Source organism: Neofelis nebulosa (assembly GCF_028018385.1).
Source record: "Neofelis nebulosa isolate mNeoNeb1 chromosome Y unlocalized genomic scaffold, mNeoNeb1.pri SUPER_Y_unloc_3, whole genome shotgun sequence".
Lineage (NCBI taxonomy): Eukaryota > Metazoa > Chordata > Mammalia > Carnivora > Felidae > Neofelis > Neofelis nebulosa.
In genome coordinates, this window is record NW_026691919.1 from 116,793 (window position 1) to 131,682 (window position 14,890).

A 14,890-nucleotide genomic window follows, 5' to 3' on the forward strand; every position below is an offset into this window, starting at 1 on the left:
GAGAAGTGTGAGGACACCTTAGGTTAAACTCCAACTAAAACACAAGTGTATGGCTGCTTTCACTCAACGCTGATCTATTATTACATTCCCAAACACTGGAATACCTCTTAAGTTCTTCGAATACCTTCCATAAGCAGGACCTTTTCCTCGGAAAACTACAAATCCCAGAAGGCTGCCGGCGCAGCCCAGTGGGCACGCTCACTTTTTCAGAGCCCCGAATTACGCTGTGGGCTCGGGAGCTACAGCGACGCAGCTTGCTCGGAGTGCCAGTTCCAGTTCGATCCGGAGTCTCTACCCCGGACTTGGCAACGCCTCACGGCCTTTACTGAAACTTTGGCCCCAAAGAGCGACAGCGTAGCCTTTAACATTCCCCATCCTGCCCGACTTCCTCCCCTCTAAGGACAACCTCCTCCGGTCACGTGAAATACCTCTCGTGCGCGACTGGTTGCCGAGGTACAGAACCTAAAAGCTACGTTTTGAAAGCTTCCGTGCTGCTGGTTAAATGGCACATTTTGGCTGCTTGCGTCAATCCTTCGCGACTCAGGTGAAACTGGTAGTGCTGAAAGAGGCACCCACCATCCTCAGTTAGGTCACTGGGGGAAATGCCTGGCTTGCCACCGACTACAAGGTAAAAGGTGAGGAAGAATACTGTTTTTTACGTGTTGGCTGTTAACGCTTGTTTGGTAACCTTTGCCACGAGACGAACATTTGGCTTTGTTTCCTCCCGGGCGATGACTGTGGGAGCGAGTGTGTGTTTTTACCTGTGTGTAGGACTAAATGGGGTGGGGAAGACCGCTAGGGCTTGGGGGCGCTTGGCTGAGAAGGAAGGGCAGGGGACGCAGCCCTATCTGAAGGCCAGGTGCGGGTGAGCCAGGTGTGACAGCCACGTGCGAATGTCGCTGCGGGGGCCTTGGAGCCTGGTGATCTTGCTCCCAGTGCTCCCCGCGCTGGGCACCACAGTCGGGAGACGGGACTGAGGTCAATAGCTAGCCCTGGGACTTCGGTGGGTGCACAGAGTTGCTGTGGATGCGCCCTGGCAGAACTAGCGAGCTATTGCGTAGTTCGGTAATGGCGCGGAGGCGCTGGCTACGCTGCGTCTCCTTTTCCTGCTCTGCCTTTCCTTTCCGCCACCACACAGGCTGGTCCGTTGCTGTGAAGTAGCTGGTATGGGCGCGTGGTTCCTGAACCTTGGCTCTTGGCATCACCCGTTTGGCGACACGCGGGGGCAGCGATGCCGAGGTGATGCCAGAGGACTTCAGTCCGACACAATTGGGCGGGATCGTCGTGTAACAACTTGTCTTTCTAACTTACGTTTTTCTTCCTTTCTCTCTTTTTTTCTGTGCTTTGAGTGGCTTACCCCTGCCTGGCCTTTGCTGGGACACATTCTAGAAAATTTCCGTTATTTTACTTACGGCAAGGAGTTTTCACTCCCTGGATACAAGAAAGTGGAGACCTCCTTAAGAATGGGAGAATCCACTAGTTCTGCGATCGGTTTGTAGAATCGGGGAACGGTCACGCAAATGCATGCGGATGCGCTCCTTAACGGTATGCTGTTTTCGCAGCCCTGTTGCCGAGAATTGCAGACGAGGGCTTTGGAAATCCCGTTTCTTTCGCCTTCACTTGAACATATTAAAACATTCACTCCTGTATGAAATCACGAAATAATATTTTTCTAACATGTTTAATGAATTTCAGAAGGTCAAGTTTATAATTGAGCAAAGTGTCAAGAACTAGCTTTTTGGGGTCTGTTTCCAATGTTAGGTATTTTCAGGTATCAGTACAATGGGTTACTAACTTCTCAGGGTCCACCCGCCCCCCCCTGGCCCCCCCCCCCCCCCCCAACTTCTCACTCTCCACACAAGAAAGATGTGCAGGAAAGATCCAGTATGTGCAGCGCTGAAAGCGAAGTCGCAGATTCGACCTAGAAATTCAAAATTGTCACTTTGTGTGGCAGTGATTTTAGAGATCCTTCCCCCAGGGAGAACTCTGATTAAAATTGTAACATAAGTTCTGCTTTATGCTCCTTCGGATGAGGATAGAAAGTGGTTGGATTAGGAACACGGGTTTATTCAGTTAGTGTTTTAAATGACCAGATTAGAAAGGTTAAGGTAATGACCCTTTGTGTTAATAGTTGGACATGAATAGTCTGAAAATGATAGCGTCTCAGCTGATTCATTTTTGTCTACCAACTGTACAGTTCTCTGCTTATGCTTTTCTGGGCATTTTTCTAGTTTTGATTTCTCATTTAACTGGGATTGAAACGTTAACAGGATAAGGTATTCATTTTGAATTTCTTTTCTTTCTTTTCTTTTTCTTTTCTTTTCTTTTCTTTTCTTTTTTTTCTTTTCTTTCCTTTCCTTTTCTTTCCTTTCCTTTCCTTTCCTTTCCTTTCCTTTCCTTTCCTTTCCTTTTCTTTTCTTTTCTTTTCTTTTCTTTTCTTTTCTTTTCTTTTCTTTCTTTTCATTTCAAGTTGGGTGAATATCTGCTATCTGCAGGAGTCACTTTTAGGTACATTCTTTAATTTTTAAGTCACTTTTAGGTACATTCTTTAGTTTTTAAATTTTCTCATTGACTTGGGAAAAAAAATACTTCTCAAGGTAAACCTCTTTTCCTCTTTTTTCCCTTATATTTTCAGGAAGCAGAAATAATGTGTAATTATTCGGTTATTTTTTAAATATTGGGGCAGTTAAAACACAAGTGACTCCCTTGTTCCTCTGTTAAGACGATGGCTTTGATTGGGTTCTGTTATTACAGAATTACCTGTTTTTCCCTTGTTGTGTTTATTAGTGCTTATATATTTGGGGGTTCTGTTAGATGTATGTAAAGTTGTAATTGTTAATTTTTGTGGATTGACATTTTTGTCAAAATATGATGCTTTTGTCTTTTGTAACAATTTTTGCCTGAAGGCCGATTCTCATTTTAGCATTGCCCCTCTACCTTTCCGTTAGTTACTGTTTTTATGAAGTATCCCTTCCCCATGCTTTCATTTTCATACTGTTTGTGTCCTTCTATCTGAGTCTATTGTAGAAAACGGTTAGTTGGACTCTTCATTTTTAAAATCCATGTGTCGTACTTGGCCCCTTAATTAGAGAGCTTACTCCATTTACATTGAACGTAATTACTAACCGGGATGAATTTACTTCTGCTAATTAATTAATTAATTAATTAATTATGCTTTTTATTATTTATTTATTTCTGCTGTGTTTTGTTTGGTATGAGTCTTTTTTCCTTCTGTTACTGCCTTCTTCTGTGTTTGTGTTTTTTTGTAGTGTAGAATTTTTTTCCCTCATTTCTTTTTGTGTATATTGGTTAGTTTTATAGTTGTTTTCTGGGTATTACAATTGGCCCCTTCAGTTTATAACAAATGAATTTGACTTACTACCAAGTTTGTTTCAGTAGTATACTGAAAGTCTGTTCATATACAGTTTTGCCATCTTCTTTGTTGTATTGTCTTAGATTACATCTTTATAGATGGAACATTTTTATTTTTGTTTGTAGTTTGTCTTTTAATCACCTAGGGAAAAAAAGAAGTTAAGAACAGAAATACAGTAATACTGGCTTTTGTGTTTATCTTATGTAGGTACCTTTAGTAGTTTATTGTTTTGTATGGCTTTGACTTGATGTGTAATATCCTTTCATTTCTGTCTCATTTTCAGATGTCTCAAATCTGATCTTCATTTTCATTTTTTGTAGTGTGGGTCTGGTAATAAAGTATTCTCTCCTTCTCTTTTGCTTTGAATTTATTATCTTATTTACTTTTATTGAAGTGTGGTTGATGTACAATATTATATTATTTTCAGGCATACAGCATACTGATTCAACATACTAATACATTATGAAATGATCGGCAAACACAATTACTCCACTTACCATTTGTCACCATCCCCCCAGCTTTTGTTTGTCTGGAGATGTTTAATGCCCTCTTTTGTTTTGAAGGATAGACTTTGAATTTATCGTATCTTAAGTTTGTTGAGCTCCTTGTATGTGTAGATTAATAGTTTTTATCAGATACGAGAAATTTTTCCACTTCCTATTGTCTCTTAGTGGCTGTTATTTTCTTCAAATATTTTTTTCTGCTCTTCTGTATTCACTTCCTCTTTAACTCCCATCATGTGTGTGCTGGTATGCCTACAGGTCTCTTAAGCATGTTGATTCTTTTCATTCTTCTTTCTCACACTTTTTCATACGGTTTCTCACACTGTACCATTTCAGTTGACCTGACTTCCAGTGTACTGATTTTACTGCCTGCTAAAAACTCTGCTGTTGAATCTCTTTTTCATGAGTTTTTCATTTCAGTTACTGTACTTTTTGGGTCTGGAATTTCTGTTTGTGGTTCTTTTTTTGACTTTTATTTACTGATGCTGTTATTTTGTACATACATTGTTCTCCCGATTTAGCACTTTGTCCATATAAATTTTATTTTATTTTTTTATGTTTAGTTTTGAGAGAGAGAGAGAGAGAGACAGAGACAGAGACAGAGACAGACAGACCATGAGCAGGGCAGAGGCAGAGAGAAGGAGACTCAGAATCTGAAGCAGGCACCAGACACCGAGGAGTCAGCCCAGAACCTGACGCGGGGCTTGAACCCATGACCTGAGTTCATGACCTGAGCTGAAGCTGGCCGCTCGACTGACTGAGCCACCCAAGCACCCCACACATTTTATTACTTTTAAAACTTTCTCAGTAACATATTTACACCAGCAGGTAATTCAAAACATGCATGTAATTAGTTCAACACCAAGGTTTCCTAAGGGACATTTTCTCTTACTTTGTTTTATTCCTGTGATTTGCCCATAGTTCCGTGTTTCTTTGCACACATTATAATTTTTTGTTGGCAACTAAATGTGGCGAATGTTACTATCAAACAAAATCAAATTCTGATTTGGTAAGAAGACACCTTATTTAAAGAGACCGGTGCAATATGGAGAACATTCTGATTGTAGAAATCTGAAAGTATCTCAGTCAGAGAGTGGGTTTTCTTTTATTGGGTGGGTAAGCAAGATTAGTAAAAACTTTTTCAGGGGAAATGAGCAAGCAAAGAAAGTGAGCATATGGCATGGTGGGCTGTGTGAATCAGCTCTTACTTGGGGTGACTTCTTAATAGGGGGAAGAATCTGTATTTTAGTGCTTACTCATGGGTAAGCCTGAAATTAGGGGTCTGTGGGATGGAAAGAAGGCTGACTAAACTTTGGTCAAGAGAAGGCAGTGAGTAAGAAATGTGCAGTTGTGAGTACTGAACTGTGGATACCAGAATCTTTCCCCCACTAGCTAGGGTTCTTGCTGCTTGTGATAGATTATAGTTGTTTGTTCAGTTAACTCTTTATGGTTTCTTTATGGAGAGCTGTTTTGCAAAAATAATATATACTTTGTATGGTCCTGGAAGTCATCTGTTTTAGATAATGATATGAAAGATACTTCCTTGAAAGCTGGGAGTGACAAAAACAAAAACCAAACTCAGTCTTTACAAGTGGGTTTCTTTTAGGGAACTCCGTTAACGCTTGGCTAGGCCATTTAAAACTTGTCTTAGCGCGTACTTCCTCCTTGAACATAGCAAGATGTAAAACCTTAGGATCTTTAAGGTCTTTTCTGAGCATATCCTGCTCTTACATATGTCTGGTCTTCTGGATTCCCTGGTATACCTGGAGGCTTTTCAAAGCTCTGTTCCATCTATCTTTCTTCTCCAACCTTCTCATTTTTAGGTTGTTTGCCTTACCTGTTATTCTTAGCCCAGAATGGTGGCTGTGGCTGTTACTACAACTTTGGCACTCGGAGGCTATACCAGCCCAAGGGAGTTCGTTTAGAGAGTAGCAAAATAAAGGCTCCTTTGGAGCCACTGTATGGGTCAAAACCCATCATCAGTGCTCTTAAGAACAAGGTTTCTATTAGCCACTCTGCCACCGGCAGACCACACCAGGAATGCTAGCCGCTTTCAAGCTGTGGTTAGTGTATGTTAGGCAGGTAATTATAAAGTCACTCTGTCCTCTTACAGATATGCAGTAGCTGCTTTCTTCATTTATCCCTCCCCTGGTGGGTGTGTTGATTATATTCCAGACTTCTAAAAAAAAAAAAAAAGTGAATTTGGACAGTTTTGGGGATCTTAATCATTGCCTTAGTGTAGGAATGGTTTTATGGAAAACCTGCCTCATTATTTTCAGTCATGTCCCTCCCTCTTGCATAAGCTTAATTTTGTAAGGTGGTGGTATCCAGATAACACACTTAGTTAATTTTTTTTTTTTTTTAACTTGGTTAGGTGAAATAGCTCCTAATGAATTATGTATAGTTAGCATACAGTTGTGATTGTCTAGAGTTATCTGTAGACTATCTAGAATTGATACATAATTGTATAATTGACAGGGCAAATGACAGACCTTGCTTCAGGGACGCGTGTTGTTTATGTAAAGTAGAGTTTAAAGTAATGTCCCAAGTAAATTCCTTTTCCTCCTTTTTCTTCTTACCTCTCCTTTTCCCCATGGTCCCAATATGATTATAAGTACCTTTCAGATAATCAAACGGGTGTGACTGTATTTAAAACATCTAAAGCATATACCAATTTAATGTTAGTATTCAGCAGCATTAAAGAGAGTAGATACAGATAGTAGGTGACCTTTAGTATCCATTCAGACCCAGAGGTTATAGTTTTGTGGTTTTATCCATGTCCTAGTTGAATTTATGTTGGTAGTTACGACTGTGTAAATTCTGCTCTTTGATGGAAAAGATTTACCAGATAACCAATGTGGTCTCCCTGTGCTACCACAATACTTTTGTTAATGTTTATGGTCTTGGGAATTGATTTTAATTCTGTTTCCAGAATGCCCCTCCCGTCTTCCCACTTTCCACCGCTTAACCTGCTGTAAGCAATATTTACTTGTTATGATGACATTTTTTCTACTTCTGTAAGGTAGACTGGTGTGGTGGGGAATAAGAGCTTCTAGAATTTATGCCATAGAACATCATTTCTTCTTTAAGAAATGTTGTTGTGTTAACATGTGGTAAGAGAAAAAAATTTCTGAAACCCGTGGGTATATTATCCTGCAGAAGGAACTCCCCACTTATGATTAAGTAGTGTGCTGAGATGGGGAGATTGTTCTGGATTGTTTGGGTAGGTGGGCTCAGTGTAAACACAAGCATCCTTATAATAGGAAAACAGGAGTGTGAGACTCAGAGAAGGAGGTGTGGGCAGGTATCAGAGAGAGATCTGAAGAATCTGCTGCCGACTTTGAAGGTGGAGAAAGGAGTGGTCTCTAGAACTTGGAAAAGGTGTGAAAACAATCTCCTTGAGAGCCTCGAGAAGGAGGCCTGAGAGCTTCTGTTCTTCATAACTGTAAGATGATAAATGTGAATTTTTAATGCATTAGGTTGATAGTAACTTGTTAACAACAGTAATAAGAAGCTAACATAGCATGCATCTTACAGAATCCCTCATTCACAAATTATTACAGTAGTTCCGCAGTGGGCCAGCAGTTTATATTGATCATAGCAAATTTTCTCACAACTCTATAAGGTAGGTACTGTCCATCCAGTTTACAGATGAGGTAACGAGTGTTTAGCTCTCACCATGGCTGCACAGGATGTGGTAAGAGATATGTTAAAATATTGGGCTCTTTTGGCTCTAAGACCATTATCTGTCCCATATGTCTCATGCTGTCTCTTATTAGCACAGTCCTCAGTTGTTAAGGGTATAAAGGGCAAAGCCTTCTTGCTGAGTGTGAGCAAATATTGGTGGCAAGTAAATGAGTAATAGTTTTACTAAATGAAAGTAAATTTAATTAAGGGTGGGATGTGATTAGGAAGTGTCAGAAATCTCGTGAGATCTAGAGACCAGGTGGATTGTGAACCGTCTAGGCTTCATACCTGTGGTTTCACTCATTTGAGCCCCACCTGGACGTTAGATACAGATTTGGAGGTATGGGTGCACTGGAATTCTCGGAAAAAGCACCTCAAAGTGTAACTTAGGTAAATTACAGGTTGACCATTGTTTGAAGTGTGAAGTAGAGAGACCCATTCACTGTAAGTTCTGTTGAAGAAAGTCCACAGTTGTGTGTTAACAAATGCTAAAGTGGTCTGGGAAAGTAGGACAAATAAAAAAAGCATTGATGTTTCAAAATGGCATGATGATTGGTCCACATGGAGCTGGAGAAAGGTGGCTTCAGAAAATTGGGACACAGATGATGCACTTAGCTAACCCACAAAAGTAGAGGACCATCTTATATTTTAGGACTCTCTGGCTTTAAAGATGCTAGTTGTGTGACTCAACCCCTGCCACTCTGCAAAATAGGTCAGGTCCAAGCATATTTCAGTGGACGTTAAAATCTTTGGATTCCTGATTATTTGGCTGCCAATATCAATATAGATTTGTACCTGTATCTCTCAGAGTACAAATAGTCATTGAATTATATATAGTTAGAGCTAGAAGTGGTTTTTAGCTCATCGTAGTTTTAGAGACAAAACCGCCACAGGTATGAAATCTGAAATATATAACCCTCTGTGATTGTTTTAAAAGGCAAAGTACTTAGTCTAATATATACTGTCATTTTAGAATTCGTCTATAAGGAATCTACTAGTATGTATACTACTAGCATGGAGATTATAAAACTAGAAACTCTATAAGACCCTTTTCATAACAGACCGTTTGCCAGACTATTTTGGTCAATTTTGGCTTCTTCAGTGCTGCAGAAAATTAGATTTCTTCATCCCTATATTTAGCACTTATATTTCTTCTCCCAGATGCTTTGCCTGCCAGCAGGAAGTATTTGTAGTAACTCCTACTAAGTTATTTTGTCCATGTATTATTGCCTACCAGAGCTCAATTACCACTTTCAGAAGAACTTACTCTTCAGAATGTGATAGGTCATAATGATAATGCATTTTTATTTGTCCATATCTTTGGTTCTTGTACACGGACAGACTTCTTAAAGTTGCTCATCACCGAGACTGTTCATTATACCTGCCTGGAAAGGATTTCTGAGTATTAAATGAGGGATTATATCACTGTTCCAGATGGTTTAATCAGAGCAGTGAAGAGCAAGGGGAAATGCTTAGGATTCATTTTTCCTCACCTCCTATTTGGATTATCCTGGCTTGGTAATGCCAGTCACTTAAAAAATAAATATAACTTACTTATAAGTTATAGTTGACCAAGAAGGAAGTGGTTGGTCCTGTGGTCCCACGTAGTGCCAGGGCATTTTCCCTAAAATTGGATTTGCCAGATCATTTGTAAGGTACAAATTCTTCTTAGATTATGTTTTTATTCCTGCCATCGTCTTGTGTGTGTCCTTATTTACACCTGAGGGCGGCAGTTCTTAATTTCTTCGGCCTAAGAAGTTATCTAAATATTACTTAATTTTATTTTTAAAACTCCTTAAAAAGCACCAAGGACTCCAGTTTGGAGTCTACAGTGCTACCAAAAAGTTTTAATGGGTCCTGTGAAAACCCAGTGCTGTATTTCATGGTTCAGATGGATCCTATACCTTTCAGTCATCTTGTAATGCCTTGTCATGTGGAAAATACTGAATTCACTGACGTACATTCTTCTTCCAAATGTTGTTGTCCAATATTAGGCAATCATACTTGCTGATATCATTGTCACTCTCAGCAGAAAAGCCATTATGTACTGGGAAGCTGCTGGAGTCATGGTGACTGACTGAAATTATCCAAAATTCTGATTTGCATTTGAAAGTTTGAAGTTTTCCCATTGCGACAAATTCTGTTGTTTATCCTGACGGGCTTATTTCATTCATTTTCTAGAAAATATCGGGCAGATACCCAAATCTGAAAAATCATGGTAACTAGAAACTGTGGAGGGCCAGAGATTTTACTTTACTTGCAAACGGATAACTTGGCAGTATTTTATGAATACGGGGAGAAACCTCGAGACAGAAGAAGAGTTTTTTACAATTGCATTTACCTGAGGGCCCGCATGCACGCACCTGTCTCCTGAGCCTGGTGGTGTAAAGAGAAGCAGATGATGTTTGCATTTCAGAAGAGTAATGCTAGGTTTAGGGGATCTGACTCGTTAATAATGGGCAGTGTGGTGGGAGGAACAGTGCCTGCTCAAGGACGCCCATGTCTTCAGCAGGACTCATGAATGACCTCATTGTCCAAAGGGACTTGGCAAAGATGCGGCGGCATAGGTTAGGATATTGAGGGAGTCTTCGGATGGGCCCAGTGAAACTGCAAGGATCCTTGCAAAGGAAAGACGGGGAGACGGGGAGAGGAGTCGGTGGCGAGGTGGTGGGGGGCGGGGGGGGGGGGAAGCATTATGCATGAGGCTTAACTTGCTATTACTGGCTTTGAACATGCAAAAAAGGGCCACGAGCCAAAGAACACAGGTAGCCCCCAGAAAAGACAAGGGAATGGATTCTCCCACAGAGCCTCAAGAAGGGATATAAGATAATAAATGAGCCACTGAGTTTGTGGCCCTTTGTTACAGCAGCAACTGGAAACGTAGGCAGTAAGCAAATCTGCCCGTTGCTTTAGAAGTAGATGCCATTCTTATTTTTTTCCCCAGGGCATCCTTGAAAAGATAGTCTGAAACAAAGACAGGAGGTGTGTCGTGTCTCTGCCCACAAGAGAGGCAGAAACACTGTCGTAGGTTCTGGTGAATCTTCTGTTGGGTGCCCATTGGCCACACTTGTTCACTCTGACCAGCATAGCCCAGGACCAGATTTTTCCAGTCTATCTCATAGGATACTATCAACAGGACTCCAAGCATGAGGAAGAGCCCAAGTGGCAGGATTAACTTCAACCCTGCCCTGCTGTAACTGGCTGAGGAAGTCTCATAGACCATCAGAAAGCCGGATGGGGCCCGGTGTTGACCTTTCCACTGGCCTGAGGCATGGCAAGATACACTCACAAGTGGTCCGCAAGAAAGAGGTCTAGGGCAATTTTGTCATCATTAATAACTCTGGCCAGGGAGGTGAGACTCCCTTGAAGCCATTTGTTGATCATTTCAACTAAATTTGTGGACAGATTTCAGACTGCCTTTGGTTCGTGAATGACTTCCATTGTGGGGATAAAACTACCTGCGCTGTGGGCATAAACCCACCTACGTGTGGAGTTAGTTGTTCTCGGGTGGGTTCCTGCAAGGAACCAAAGCTAGCGTCATTTTGGAGAGCACTTCACAGTTGTCTGAGGGCTACATGAGTACTAGTGGTATTTAAACACTTCAGCACTGGGGCGCCTGGGTGGCGCAGTCGGTTAAGCGTCCGACTTCAGCCAGGTCACGATCTCGCGGTCCGTGAGTTCGAGCCCCGCGTCAGGCTATGGGCTGATGGCTCGGAGCCTGGAGCCTGTTTCCGATTCTGTGTCTCCCTCTCTCTCTGCCCCTCCCCCGTTCATGCTCTGTCTCTCTCTGTCCCAAAAGTAAATAAAAAACGTTGAAAAATATATATATATATAAACACTTCAGCACTTGATGATCTGTTATGACTTAAACACTTGGTGATCCATTATGACCACCGCTAAGATAGACGACGCTTGAGGGACACAAATTAGTGCACAACTTCCGTGAAAGACGAGGTACACATGGTACCTTTGGAAAGAAAGTGTTGTTTATGATTTTGGAGCTTCCCAGGGAGGACTTCAATCAGTGTCCCCAAGTGGCACAAGTTCAGAGTGCTTGACAGCATAACTCCCTAGAGAGCCGGTGAGTCTTAGAGTTTGCAGGTAAGTAATTGAATTATATCCCCTTTTTGAATGGCCTGCCCGAGGCCAGTCCATGACATCGGGAGGATGGCATTTTTCTGCCCCTGGAATGAGCTGGTGATGCCTAAGAGGAAGGAAGGCAGGGCAGACACTCAGTGAGGTACACATGTATTTTATTTGGGAGATGCAGGTTCGGGGACATCCCCTGCTAGCTACATCCATTTAAATTGCAGTCAAATTGTCATGAGCTGTCTGGCTGGAAGGCACATTCAGCAGTGTGTCCAGTCCAAGGAGCTCTTCCTTCCCCCCACCCCCAGCACCCCTTCGCCTAACCCGTTCCTGCCTCAATGCGTACATTTTGGTAACTGCCGCAAAAATATCTCCGGTATTTCCAGGAGATACATCTTTACCTTTTGTCCAGTCATCCCCTACTTGTGGCAGTCCTTTTGTCCAGAAAGGTTAGGTACTTCAGGGCTGAGGTAAGTTGTATAAACGGCACAGAGATGCATTCTCTCCTCTTTGACCGGTGTGGACTATCACCCTAGGGATATCCCTTGGGCATTGTACTCAACAGTGTACGCCATCATCCTTGTGATCGAGGACCACGTCAGTCCCACAAGAGACTCCAGGTAGCTGATGCAACGTTTGAATCCTCTAGGCCCCATTTGGTACCTGGAGAGTGTTCCCCCTGGGTGACTCGGTTTTACTGTCGGGGGAATGAGGCAAGCATCAGCCTAAGAATGCTATGGTCAGGATTCTTTGAATTTCTTCTGCCGCATTGGCCCCGATGATGATTACCCGGGAGGAGACAGAGGGGATGATCCCTTTCTGGGGGCAGCTGCATTCACTGGCCCAACTCGCATTTCCAAGGTGTGTAGATAAGGACAAGGTGGGGAGGTAATATTAGGAACCCAGCATGGAGCCCATTGTGGGGCTTGCACTCATGACCCTGAGATGAAGAAGACCTGCGCTGAGACCAGGAGTTGGAGGCTTAACTGACTGCGCTACCCTGGCACCTGTTGGGAATCTTGTTGAGATGGCTTTTGAGGGGCAGTCCTAACTCCCAGTAATACTACGTGCCTATGGATGATGGGGGAACATGGGTGGTACAAGGCGTACCCGGACCGTCGCTGCATTCTTAGTGGGTCTTTGATAAGGGGTGTGCCACTGTCAGATCACAGGTCATCTGTAGGAGGTGATCACAGGATCGATTAGGGCAAGGGCTTCGTTGCTGTGGTGAGAGTCAGCTGATCAGAGTGGAGTGGCAACCCCACAACCTGAAAAGGAGGTAGCCGTGGGGTACCCGAGACCAGTAGCCCTGGCAATAGTTCAAAGGTCAGCGGTACTCAGACTTCCAGCAGGAGGTACACTCAGTGCCCTGTGTGCTGTGGCCTTCCCAATCTGGAGACAACTGGGTCAACTCTCAGCCTGTGTCACAAGCCTAGCATACAATGGTAACGTCTACATCAGAAACAGAATGTTTTACTTGGTGCCCAGTCTACGATGGTGGTGTACATGTTGCCATGATCCGTGCAGTCAGTGAGCGTAATTCCGCCTGTAGCAAAGGCGGCAGTCTGGGTGGTGCAGGCTTGATCCACAGCTTGCTTTCACTCTCACCATGGGCATCTACGTGAATAACCCAGATGATTCATTTAGTGGGTTTGATTGATTTCCCCATTCCGTGGTGCTAAAGAAGAGGTCCTTAATCTACCAGTCTGTCTTTTTTTTCTAAGTTGAAGACCAAGTAGTGAGCCGTAACAAGTCTTACCGGGGAGAGATAAGGTATAGGCCAGAGCAGCAGAGCAGTAGGAGTTACCTTGAATTCACTCCACCTAACGCAGCAGCCATGTCCATTCTTGGTTCTTCATAATTTGTGCTGAGGCAAAACAGCGAGCACAGCCAGCTGCGGCCATTCGGTTTCATTGTAACCAGGTCACCGGGTACACTGGAGATTTGGAGAGGAAACAGGAATTTGGAGAGCCCCTCTGAATCCCACTGGGCCAGTGGCTTTGCTTCAGGCAACAGACCTCCAGAATGACAACAAACACTTCTTTGTGTAAAGTAGAGGTGGGACTTGGCTGACTAAGTCCTCGAGTCGGCCATTTCAGTTTGTTACATGAAACCTGTTGGGCTTTTCCTACATTGTTAGTCTTAAAAACTGAGTTCACCCACCCCGAAAGGAGAATATCAGGCCAGAGAGTCAGGAGAGCATCTTGGAATAAGTCTTCAGTGTTTGCAGGAGCCCAGGGACAAGATAATTGGTGCTTTTCAAAAGGATACACCGGGTATGTGAGGTAGGCTTGCCCATTGCTTGCCTTATCACAGAGACTTGTAACATAAAGGAGTCATTAGGATTTGTGGACGCCAAAAGCACTTACTTGTGGGTTCCCCAAATGACAGAATCCCCGCTGGCAGCATATTACACTTTATATCCGATGTATACATGTATTTGTAGAGTAATCTGAAGCATACATTCAGATTAGGGCAGCGCAGTATCAGTACATTGAATAAGCCCATGGCTGATTGTCTCACTTCCTTGATCTGTGAAGTGTGCCCCAATTGCAATCAATGGAACAGACTCAGATGGGGGCAGTGACTTCAGTAGCTGTTTCCAAACAGAGACATAAAAGTTTGAGTCCCTCTGTTGTCCACGGTACACCAGCATGCTGGGATGCAGGCGTATGGCCTTTGGCTTCCATTGGGGGATGGGGAATCCTTACTCCCGACCCTAGCCATCCTCCTCCTTAAGGTGGCTAAAGTCAGGGTACACAGGAAGAAATCAGAGGACATGAAGAGGGAGAGGGTGGCCCCCCATCAGTACACAAGACATGTTTCCACTTGCTTTTGAACGGCGTAGCCAGGCTGTTGATAACTTTGCTTTCACACGTTAGCTTTCACTTCTACATGAAGGCCAGACGGATGCCAGAACTTTTAAAAAGCCTATATCATCATCTCATTTCCCAGTTTCTCTCTCCTCTAGCTTGTCTCTCTCTCTCACTTCCTTTTTCCTGATTGTTGTTCCATACACCCAGCCGCTGAAGTTAATACTTGTGGCTGGGATGTTTGTATCCAGAGCATCCTGGGAAGCTACCTCAGTCTTGGGACAGCTCTCCCCAGAGTAAAACAGAGGCAAACTTACGTACACGGTTCTCAGAGACCTGCCAGAAAGGTTGACTGGGACCACGATCCTTTGAAAATAATGTCTGCGTTGTTCCCTCTGGCACTAAGAGTGTGGGCTGCCGCCTCC

The 14,890-nt window shown here is 43.1% G+C and overlaps 1 protein-coding gene across 3 annotated transcripts in view; it reads left to right on the forward strand.

Annotated features, from left to right (window-relative positions):
* The first annotated feature begins 434 nt into the window (after positions 1-434).
* Positions 435-14,890, forward strand: part of LOC131503600 (gamma-taxilin-like) — a 34,814-nt gene continuing 20,358 nt past the window's right edge. The window contains exons 1-2 of one of the 3 annotated variants that reach the window (XM_058715065.1): positions 435-635; positions 1,139-1,239. The gene's annotated coding sequence lies outside the window, so the exon portion shown is untranslated. The remainder of the gene's footprint in view (positions 636-1,138; positions 1,240-14,890) is intronic. The other 2 variants (XM_058715064.1, XM_058715063.1) reach the window with 2 other exon arrangements.